Below are 9,194 nucleotides of genomic sequence, written 5' to 3' on the forward strand. Positions count from 1 at the left end.
CCGACTGAGCCACCCAGGCGCCCTCGGACTTACTATCCCTCTTTATGTTCCTCTAATATGCCAAGTCTCCCTACCTTAGGGTCCCACATTCTGTCCCCAGATCGTCCCTGAGCTGCCTCTTCCTGGCTATTAGCCCTCATTGTGATGGAGAGACTTTACTTGGCTGCCATATGTAAGCAGCTCTCTCCACCCAATCTGTACACCATATCATCTATTTTATTGCCTTCATGGCTCTTAAACAGGCAAGGTCCCATTAATTTGTTTTCTTGTTATTTGTCTGTGTCCCCTCTCTAAGGTAGCTCTATGTGAGGAGGAATCCTATTTGCCTTGTTCACTGTGGTATTTCCACCGACCAGAGCAGAGCCTGGGACATAGAATAGATGCTTAGTAAATACTTTCAGCTGAAGCACAAGTCTGTCTGAAACCAAAGCTTGTGCTTTTAATGGTGTCTCAGTATTCCCTTTCTGTACAAATAAAGCCACACCGATGATAATTTGAGGAATTGATCACATTGCACCCTAGAGGACCTCTGCACCCTGGCAAAAGCCCTCCTCCCAAGTATTTTTGGGTGACCCAGAAAATATTTCCATGTGGGTAAGACTGATGTCTCACCTCGTGGGGTCCACGGAGTACTGACCCTTCTTATGCTGCCATCCCTGTCTTTGTTGACAGTTGCTGTGTCCACTGGGTGGCTTCACTTGAACCAGGCTCCTCTATCACTTACATTGCTCTGCACTCACCGGACACCTTGGATGTCTTGCAACATCACCTCTCGGTGTGACAAAGGCCACACAGTGATGGCCATTGCTCCTGATGGGCACTGCTTCTGTCTCTGCTGAGAATCGACCCCTCTGAGCACAGCTGCCCCTGTCAAGCATTGGAGCCGTCTATTTCCAGTCCCAATAGATGCCACCACTTCAAAGCGCCATGCTGCTTCTGGCCAATGGTGGAGTTGGGAAGAACACCTATTTTTGTTTTCTTTCAACTTAGTGGTTCCAAGTTAGTGCTGCATGTGCCCTAAGGCCTTATAGGATTTTCAGTTTTTTACTTAACTGTCATCTCTCTTCCTAAGTATAATAGCTGATACTTATTATATGATGCTTATTGTGTGACAAGCACTGTTGGGGAGCTTTGTATTCATTAACTTGTATAATTCTCATGACAGAACCATGAGGCAGGAGCGCTATTATTACCATCTGCCCTGAAGCTAGAGAGGTTAACTGACTCACTCAAGGCAACTAGTATGTAACAGAAGTGAAATTTGAATCCAGACACAGAGCTTTAGAATTCACACTCTCAATCCCAGTCTATATGACCCAGGCATATGTCTGTGGGGGTAGGCTAGGGACAGATACAGGAGACCAACACCACACTGTACTCCAATTCTCCCTTTCCCTGTCATCCTGGAGCTTGTTACCTACTCAGTTAGCCCTCTCAGTGCCCTATGCGCACAATTCCTGCGTGCAAACCATTGTCTTCTAGATCTGTGCAGATGTATCTAACCATAAGCCGAGGGAGAACTGCCCTCCTGATACCCTTGATCAGATAAGTGCTAAAGTAGACGCTTGAAATGTGTCTGTAACACACAAAGGCGAAATCATGAACTCTTTAGGGAAGGAAGTGTAATTTGAACTGGATTCTGAAAGATGAATATGATTTTGCCATTCAGAGACTTTGGATAAAAGGGTATAACTAGACCGAGTACAGACTGCATGATGTATAAGGGAACAGGTTAAGACACGGTGAGAGGTAAGCTGGGGAAAGGAGAATGGGGTGGATCTTAAAGGGCCTTGATGCATGCTAAGAAATTTGGACGTTATTTTGTAGGCAAGTATGGGGTGGAAAGACGGGAGAAGTAGCAACAGCTTTAATGCCTGAGTGCTAGAGAAAAGAGCTCTCTAGTGTTCCTGTTGAGTAGAAGGTTTCAATTTATGGTTTAAAGTCTACTTGATGTCTGCTTGGTCTGTGGACTAACTTTTATAATATTGGTTGAGACAAGATCGTATCTTCATGGTTCTAATGTTAACTGAATACTTACAATGCCTTTATCAAAATCAGTTCCATTTTGCTCATTCCTTGTGATAAAGTTTCCTCTCCCTGTGCCTGTTCCCACCCCACCCTCAGCAGAAGTGGGGGTGATTTCTGAGTATTCTATTCTACTAGAATGGCCCTAAGAAGTTCTAGAACTTCTGCTCCAGAGGACCTCAACCATGGGAATGATGTCATACCTGATTGTCTTCAATGGCTTCATCCAAGTTGACCAGTCTTCTGGAGACCTCCGCAGAATCTTCCAGCCTCCTCCATGAAGGTTATGAAAGCACTGATTCTTAGTCTAAGAAGCTGCCTTCCAAGTACAGTCATCTCTAACAACTTTAGATACTCTTCAGTTTTTCACGGACACCTAATTAGGCATTTATTTACATTTCATTTTACTTACTCTCATGGCTCCCTTCTAAGTGGTGCACTAATGAAGTTCCTCTGTGACATCACAATGCTCCAACTGATGAAGTTTGTCTTCCCTTTGGGAATCAAATGCCCATTTGAAATTAATGAGTCTCTTGTAACCAAACTACTTTTGAATTTTGTCAGCTCTGTCTGTAAGAAATATTTAGACTTGCCTGACTCTTGTCAGAACAGGTATCTTATTTCTTTGGCAAATTTACATAAAACAGTAGGGAGAATAACCCCATCAATCTAATCTATGTGTCCCTTCCACCCCACAAAGAGTAGGGGGTATGGAGAGTGGGAAATGATTTCTAAGGTCACAGAGGAGCAGGATCTAACTTAATGAGCCTTTGAGGAATTAAAAAGAAATGATCAGTCTGAAGAAACATTCACCATCCTTATAATTGGTTCTGTTTTTCCAGGGTCAATCCGGGAACATGAATTTTTCTATTCCCATGATTTTCCAAGTTTTAAAAACAGGGGCACCCTTTTATTTTAAAAAAAAAAGGAACATTTTTTTGATTCCCATCTATCAGACAGGTAACAGTGGAGTTACAGTGGTCAGAGGGGATAGTGTAGTCCCAAGAGCTTGTCAAATAGTGTCTTTCTCCTTACCCTACAGCTCCTCACCCCAGCCTCCAACTACTGCAGTGCTCTGAAGAATTTGATGGGAAAAGACCATCTCTATCCCATCCATTCATTCTAACATTTACTCTAGGAGGTACAGTTCATATGGAAAACGGTGTAAAGAAACATTTTAAGAATTGTCTGTTTTCTCTTCATAGTGAATTACTCTAGATTTCCCTTGATTACCATTTGAAATGGCATGACTTCTTCAAATTACTACAAAGAACACCAAAATACAGTGGTTCTCAGAAGCATCCGTCTGAAGGTCTTTGTCTTCTTCCAGTCCATTAATTATTCTTATATTACATGTATACTCTTCCCACCAAGAGGAGGAAAAGGGTCCATTTGCTTCAGCTGTAATTATTGCTCTATTTTCAATGTTGGGGGTGGGAGGAGCACTGAATCATACAAAATATATATCCTAGAACCATTTATAAGTGAAAACCAACTTAGGACTATTTTTAGACTAATTCTAGTCTTTTTGGAGAACTGGAAATATAAAACTTTAAAGTCATCTACGTTTAAAATTCAGAAGAAAAAATGAAAAACTTTATAGAAAGTAAATAATGAAAAACTAGATTTCTATGCCCCTATTGTCATTTCAGTTGATGAAAGACAGGAGGAGGGAGAGGGCCGGAGGGAAAGCATAAGATGTGGAGTGGCATGGAGCATGGGGAGAGAAGGATGGCTGGCCATTCAGGCACTTTCATTTGCTTCCGCCTCTGGGACTCCACCCAGGGTCTCCTTCATGGGTGGCATCACCCCAATCCTGCCCTGATGTCACCTGCTGAGCTACTAGGAATAACCTGTACCTTGTCTGCAACTTGGCCAACACTCTTCTAAAAAATTTTTTTTTATTAGTTTTCTTTATTTTTGAGAGGCAGAGAGAAACAGAGCGCGTGTAGGGGAGGGGCAGAGAGAGAGGAAAACACAGAATCGGAAGCAGGCTGCAGGCTCTGAGCTGTCAGCACAGAGCCCAGTGCTGGCCGAACTCACGAACTGTGAGATCATGACCTGAGCCGAAGTCTGACGCTCAACCGACTGAGCCACCCAGGTGCCCCTGGCCAACACTCTTCTTAATCCCTGCCTCTCTTGGCTTCTTGTGAGATGCCTTCTGGAAAAATTCCTGAATCTTCCTGAGAGTGCTTGCTCCCAATCTACTCTCCGTGTTCAAGGCAAATCACTATGCTGTAGTGGTTTTACTCTTTTTGAGAAGTGTTTTCCATGAGTCCAGGAGACAAGTAAACATTAAAATAGTTTATTCTTTCTTGAGGTGTTCATTTTCCTTGAAAATTTTTTTGAGAAATGCGCTTTTAATTAAAAAAAAAATTAAGAATTCAGGGGCACCTGGGTGGCTCAGTCAGTTAAGAGTCCAACTGCAGTTCAGGTCATGATTTTGAGACTTGTGAGTTCAAGCCCCATGTTGAGCTCTGTGTTGACAGCTCGGAGCCTGAAGCCTCCTTCAGATTCTGTGTCTCCCTCTCTCTCTGCTTCTCCCCTGCTCATGCTCTCTCTTTCTCAAAAATAAATAAACATTAATTTTTTTTAATTAAGAACTCAGCCCTGATAGAGAAGTGATTTTCTAGAATACTGTTTCTTAAACATAAGTCATTTCTATAACTCTTTCATGACTTTGCTATGCCTGCATACCATCTGTGATATTTTTCTCCACATTTTTCTTTAAATCAACTTAATTTTTTTAAATGTTTATTTATTTTTGAGAGAGAGACAGAGAGACAGAGAGAGAGACAAAGCACGAGCAGGAGAGGTCAGGGGAGAGAGAGGGAGACACAGAATCCAAAGCAGGCTCCAGGCTCCAAGCTGTCAGCAAAGAGCTTGACGTGGGGCTGGAACTCATGAATCATGAGATTATGATTTGAGCTGAAGTCGGGCTCTTAACCGACTTAGCCACCTAGGCACCCCATCTTTAAATCAATTTAAAAGGGAGCAATTCTAAGTAATAAAATTGGTGAAATCAAAAGTATAATGTGATGTTATATTTTTAAAAAAATAGGTAACAATGAAAATATTTGGCTATGTGGCAACTAAAATTATCCTCCCAGCAGTAAATGTTCTACCATTTGGGAAATACCATTCATTATGGTAAATGGTCTGCTTCTGGCTTATGACTTTGGATATAAACTTAGGGTTTATGCACCAAGAAGAAAAGAAATGGGAAAGCTATTGGACTAGATTGCCAGGAGCCTACAGGTCCCAGTATAAAATTTATTAAAATCCTAGAATTTTTTTCAATATAAATAAAATATATGTGTAATCAACATAAATAAAATATATATGCATATGTATTTTTCATTTTGTACCCTAGTTTGGAGTGATAAAATTATTCCAAGTCTGGGGCACAGAAGATGACGTTGCACCAGAACATCATTTAGGTAATTTGCTTGTTAGTTTCAGCCAGTCATTCCAAGTAGCGGCGCATTGTCCTGAAGGTGGTGTGGTGGCCCTCTCACTGTCCTGTATTTGTTATCCCATAAATAGACAGGGTTTCTGTGATTAAAAAAAAATCATGCTACTTAACAATACTCTGAATCAACCCAGCGCCTTTGTGGTTTCTCAGGAAAAAGATAAAATAAGGTTATGTTATTACTTTATATTTTCCTTTTGCCATAGAATTTCTTTTTCAGTTTCCAGGGCAAATAGAACAAAGGATAGGTTTTTATAATTTGTTTTTTTCCAAGAGTATGTTCTGGTGTCTCATTATTTGGAAGATTGCTATGAAAAGAAGGATCAAAAACATAGAAAAGCATACTTAATTGTGTAATTCATAATAATAGCAATTTTTCCTGTTCATATGTCTTTTTGGATGCATTTTTTTTCCTGAGAAAGACTGAATGGAATAATTTTCTCCTTTTTCTCTCGTTTTTCAAAACTATTGATGCAACACAATGCATGTTCCATAATAATCACGGTTATCATGACTTTGGGGACGCAGGATTTCAAGTGCACATGCTGTACAAAGTATTTTATGAAAATTTTGATTCTCACGTTTGAGGATAATAAAAGGATTCCTTTGCTTCTTAGAAAGAAACCCTGAAAACAAACGAACAGACGGACTCAGTGCACGGACACCTAGCCGAGTCTGCGTCTGGGAAGAATGACATGCCTTCAGCATGAAGTAGCTACAAGAAAAAGACATGTAATTAAGGAGGGGAGAAAATCAGAAACAGGAGCCATTAAAGAGACTGTGATATGAAGAACACATTGTACAGGAGATGTGACCACAGATTTCAGATCTGAGAGCTGAAAGGAAATGAAACTAGTTAAAATTCCACTGCTCATTCACTCCACAAGAGAAATAACATTCCTGTTCGATGCCACTTGCCACTTCTGTTTTAGAAACAATTAAAAGATGCAAATATTTGTGAATTGCTGTGTATGTTGCAATCCTGTTTTGAAAGCAAACAGTGCCCTGTACCTTAGGTTCTCACTGCTGGTTATGTTGGGATTCAGGGGTTAAAGCAAACCCTTCAGAATGAGTTCACCACTGCTACTCAGACAAAGGGACACAACTCTGAGACTGTGTTCTGTTTGCCTGCAAGCTGTTGCCTATGCCAAATGAGCATTTTACAAACCATTCAAATTAAGTTGAAAATTTGTAATTATATTTTCCCTTTTAATTGTAACTTATGCAAATGTTATATTCCAGCTGTAGAAATAATTTTCGCTTCAGACTACAACATCCACATCAAATCTAGCATGTAACACCCCGATACAAGATTCTTCCCAAGCTGTAGTTGCAGATTTAGAAGGCTGGAGTTGGTGCTGTTAGTTATGGCTTCCATTGCTGTTACCCTGCAGTTAAGTATAGATTGCAAAGTGGCAATAGAGAAGAGAGACACCTTTGCTATAATTTGCTGGAGACAATTTATGAATAGAGCACGTAGAAAGAGAATAGAAGGCAAACAAACAAACAAACAGGCACAAAGCCTAAGAAACCTGGATGTTTGGTAAAGTGAATATTGTATCCTTGCTGTAATTGATGAATCTGGCTTGCAGTGCATTAGATACAGGAAGAGGCTGCTTGTGACTCATTTGTTAATTGTCATGCATTTTAAACCATTTAGTGCAAACAGAAATTGAGTATTTTCCATTTTCAATGGAAATTTCACTTGGGGAAATCATGAATACCCTTAAAATTTTTAACCAAGAGTGAAAGAAGCATGGATTGTCTTAAACACACACACACACACACACACACGATGACACATGTGTGAGAAATAAAAAAGAAAAATCCCCCCAACTGCAGTATATTCTGATTACTGAAGTGCCTTCTTTACATAAATTTGGCAAAGTTTTCATATTCTTGCTAGGCAAACATGCGGGACCTTGATTTACTACAATCCAGTTGACCAAATAATTAGCTTTTTGTGTTGAACTGTTCTGGAAGCAATGGGAGGGATGGAAGAAGAAAGTTTACTTCACATCCTTAAATAATTCACCATCTTGTTGATAAACAAGGCACTATAATAAATGACACTTGGGTGTTTGTAGAACTAGCAGAGAGCTCAACACTTCATGTCTCAGTGGGGCAAATAGATCCAGTGTGGCCTAGGGATTTGTTCAAGGTCATGCCTAATAGTGGTGAAAACATGTTTCTAACTTTGGAGGTCTAACTTCTTTTCCTCCGTTTCTTTCCGTCATTAAGGCATCTGTTAATTGAAATTTGTACAACTAAAGAATCTATTTGCTAAATATGGGTCCTTCCTATACTTGCCCATAAAATGAACTTCAACTCAGTTAGAAATTGTATAGGTTTTAAAATACTTTCACAGGTCCTAGATAGAGATTGGAAGCTTTTGTTGATCTCTAATTAGCTCTGATTAGTTAAGATTGATTTTTAAACTGGGAAAATCCAAGATAAAGATCCCATGGCCCTGAAAAGGATGCTGTAAATCCATAGGCTTTAGGTCAAAGAGCAAATGATTAAAAGTCCAGATTGATTCTTCTGTAAAAGGGCAGCGCAAGGAAATGCTAAAAAAGAATGTCCATGGACGAAAACCCTGGTGGTGTGTGTCATAGCCTGGGAATGCTAATGGCCTAAGCCTCATTTATTACTGCTTTTGGCACAGTCTGTTACATAAGCAGCTCGGACAGTGACTATACTCGTGTAGAGCTTAGGGGCCAATGTCTACAAATACAACTGGTGATAGTAGGGCTGGTGCTTTGCTCTGTGTGCCAGGATTTCCTACAGATAAGTATGGCTATGCTTAGTTCTTTATAAACCTATGCATTCATTTAGCAGTTCATGTATTTACTGATTCATTCATCATGAATTTATGGGGCATTTACTATGTGACAGGCAATATTATGTTTAACAGTGGGAATACAGGTTGGCAAAGTAAAAATTAAGTAATTTATTTAATGAATATCTACTACCTACATGTAAGTTACAGTCTGATGGACCCAGAAGTTCTTCATTTCCAGTCTCAGCTCTCATCCATAATGTCAGCTGTGCTGCCTATGTCCAAAGCCAGGTTAGTGTCCCTAGACCTCTCGGCGTCTCTCATCCAGCCAAACTGAATGTAGACCAAAGATGGAGCCTCTCCCTCCTGTGTATCTTACCAGAAGGGCAATTTTCAAGCGTAACTCACTGAAGGGATCCAGCCTCTTCTGTAGGATTGTGGGTAAAAGCACGGACTTTGGAGTTAGATTGTACGGCCGGCTCCACTAGTCACAAGATGAATGTCCTTACCACATATTTAGTTTTCTCCTCAGTAAAATGAGTGTACTCTGGAAAGGTTGCGGAGAGGATTAAATTTAAATAAATTAATGCGTGACACTTAATAAGGCCTGACAAATGGTGGCTAACGAGTACCATTTTGCTAAAATTTGTTCTTCTCTCAATACTCATTTCCATTTGCAAATGATGTCTCTTGCCTGCCATGTATTAGCTTCATGTGCTCATGACATTTTGCTGTGTGAGTAGTGACTTAGACATCTGGAGTTTGCAAGAATTTTTCTGGCTCCTTTTGGCTACTTTGATATACTGCTAATTGTTTAATTTTCTAGTGGTCACCTTGAGTGGGGCCACTGAGCTCATCTATGGATACTTTCTAGAGGGCGTCTGGAAGTGCAGCCTTGAAGAAGGCCGACCTATGCTG

The 9,194-nt window shown here is 40.3% G+C and overlaps 1 protein-coding gene and 1 long non-coding RNA gene across 4 annotated transcripts in view; one reads left to right on the top strand and one right to left on the bottom strand.

Moving 5' to 3' along the window:
* LOC122241526 overlaps window positions 1-2,471 on the bottom strand; it is a 57,363-nt gene extending 54,892 nt beyond the window's left edge. The window contains exon 1 of one of the 2 annotated variants that reach the window (XR_006221716.1): window positions 2,229-2,471. This is a non-coding gene — a long non-coding RNA (uncharacterized LOC122241526). Of the gene's footprint in view, window positions 1-2,038; window positions 2,129-2,228 lie in introns of those variants that run through there. The other variant, XR_006221717.1, reaches the window with a different exon arrangement.
* The window catches only part of RWDD3 (RWD domain containing 3), a 104,080-nt gene extending 97,621 nt beyond the window's left edge, over window positions 1-6,459 (top strand). The window contains exons 7-8 of one of the 2 annotated variants that reach the window (XR_006221713.1): window positions 5,399-5,465; window positions 6,115-6,459. The gene's annotated coding sequence lies outside the window, so the exon portion shown is untranslated. The remainder of the gene's footprint in view (window positions 1-5,398; window positions 5,466-6,114) is intronic. The other variant, XR_006221715.1, reaches the window with a different exon arrangement.
* Window positions 6,460-9,194: the final 2,735 nt, after the last annotated feature.

The sequence above is a fragment of the Panthera tigris genome, chromosome C1 (genome assembly GCF_018350195.1).
Source record: "Panthera tigris isolate Pti1 chromosome C1, P.tigris_Pti1_mat1.1, whole genome shotgun sequence".
In the NCBI taxonomy this organism is placed as follows: Eukaryota; Metazoa; Chordata; class Mammalia; order Carnivora; family Felidae; genus Panthera; species Panthera tigris.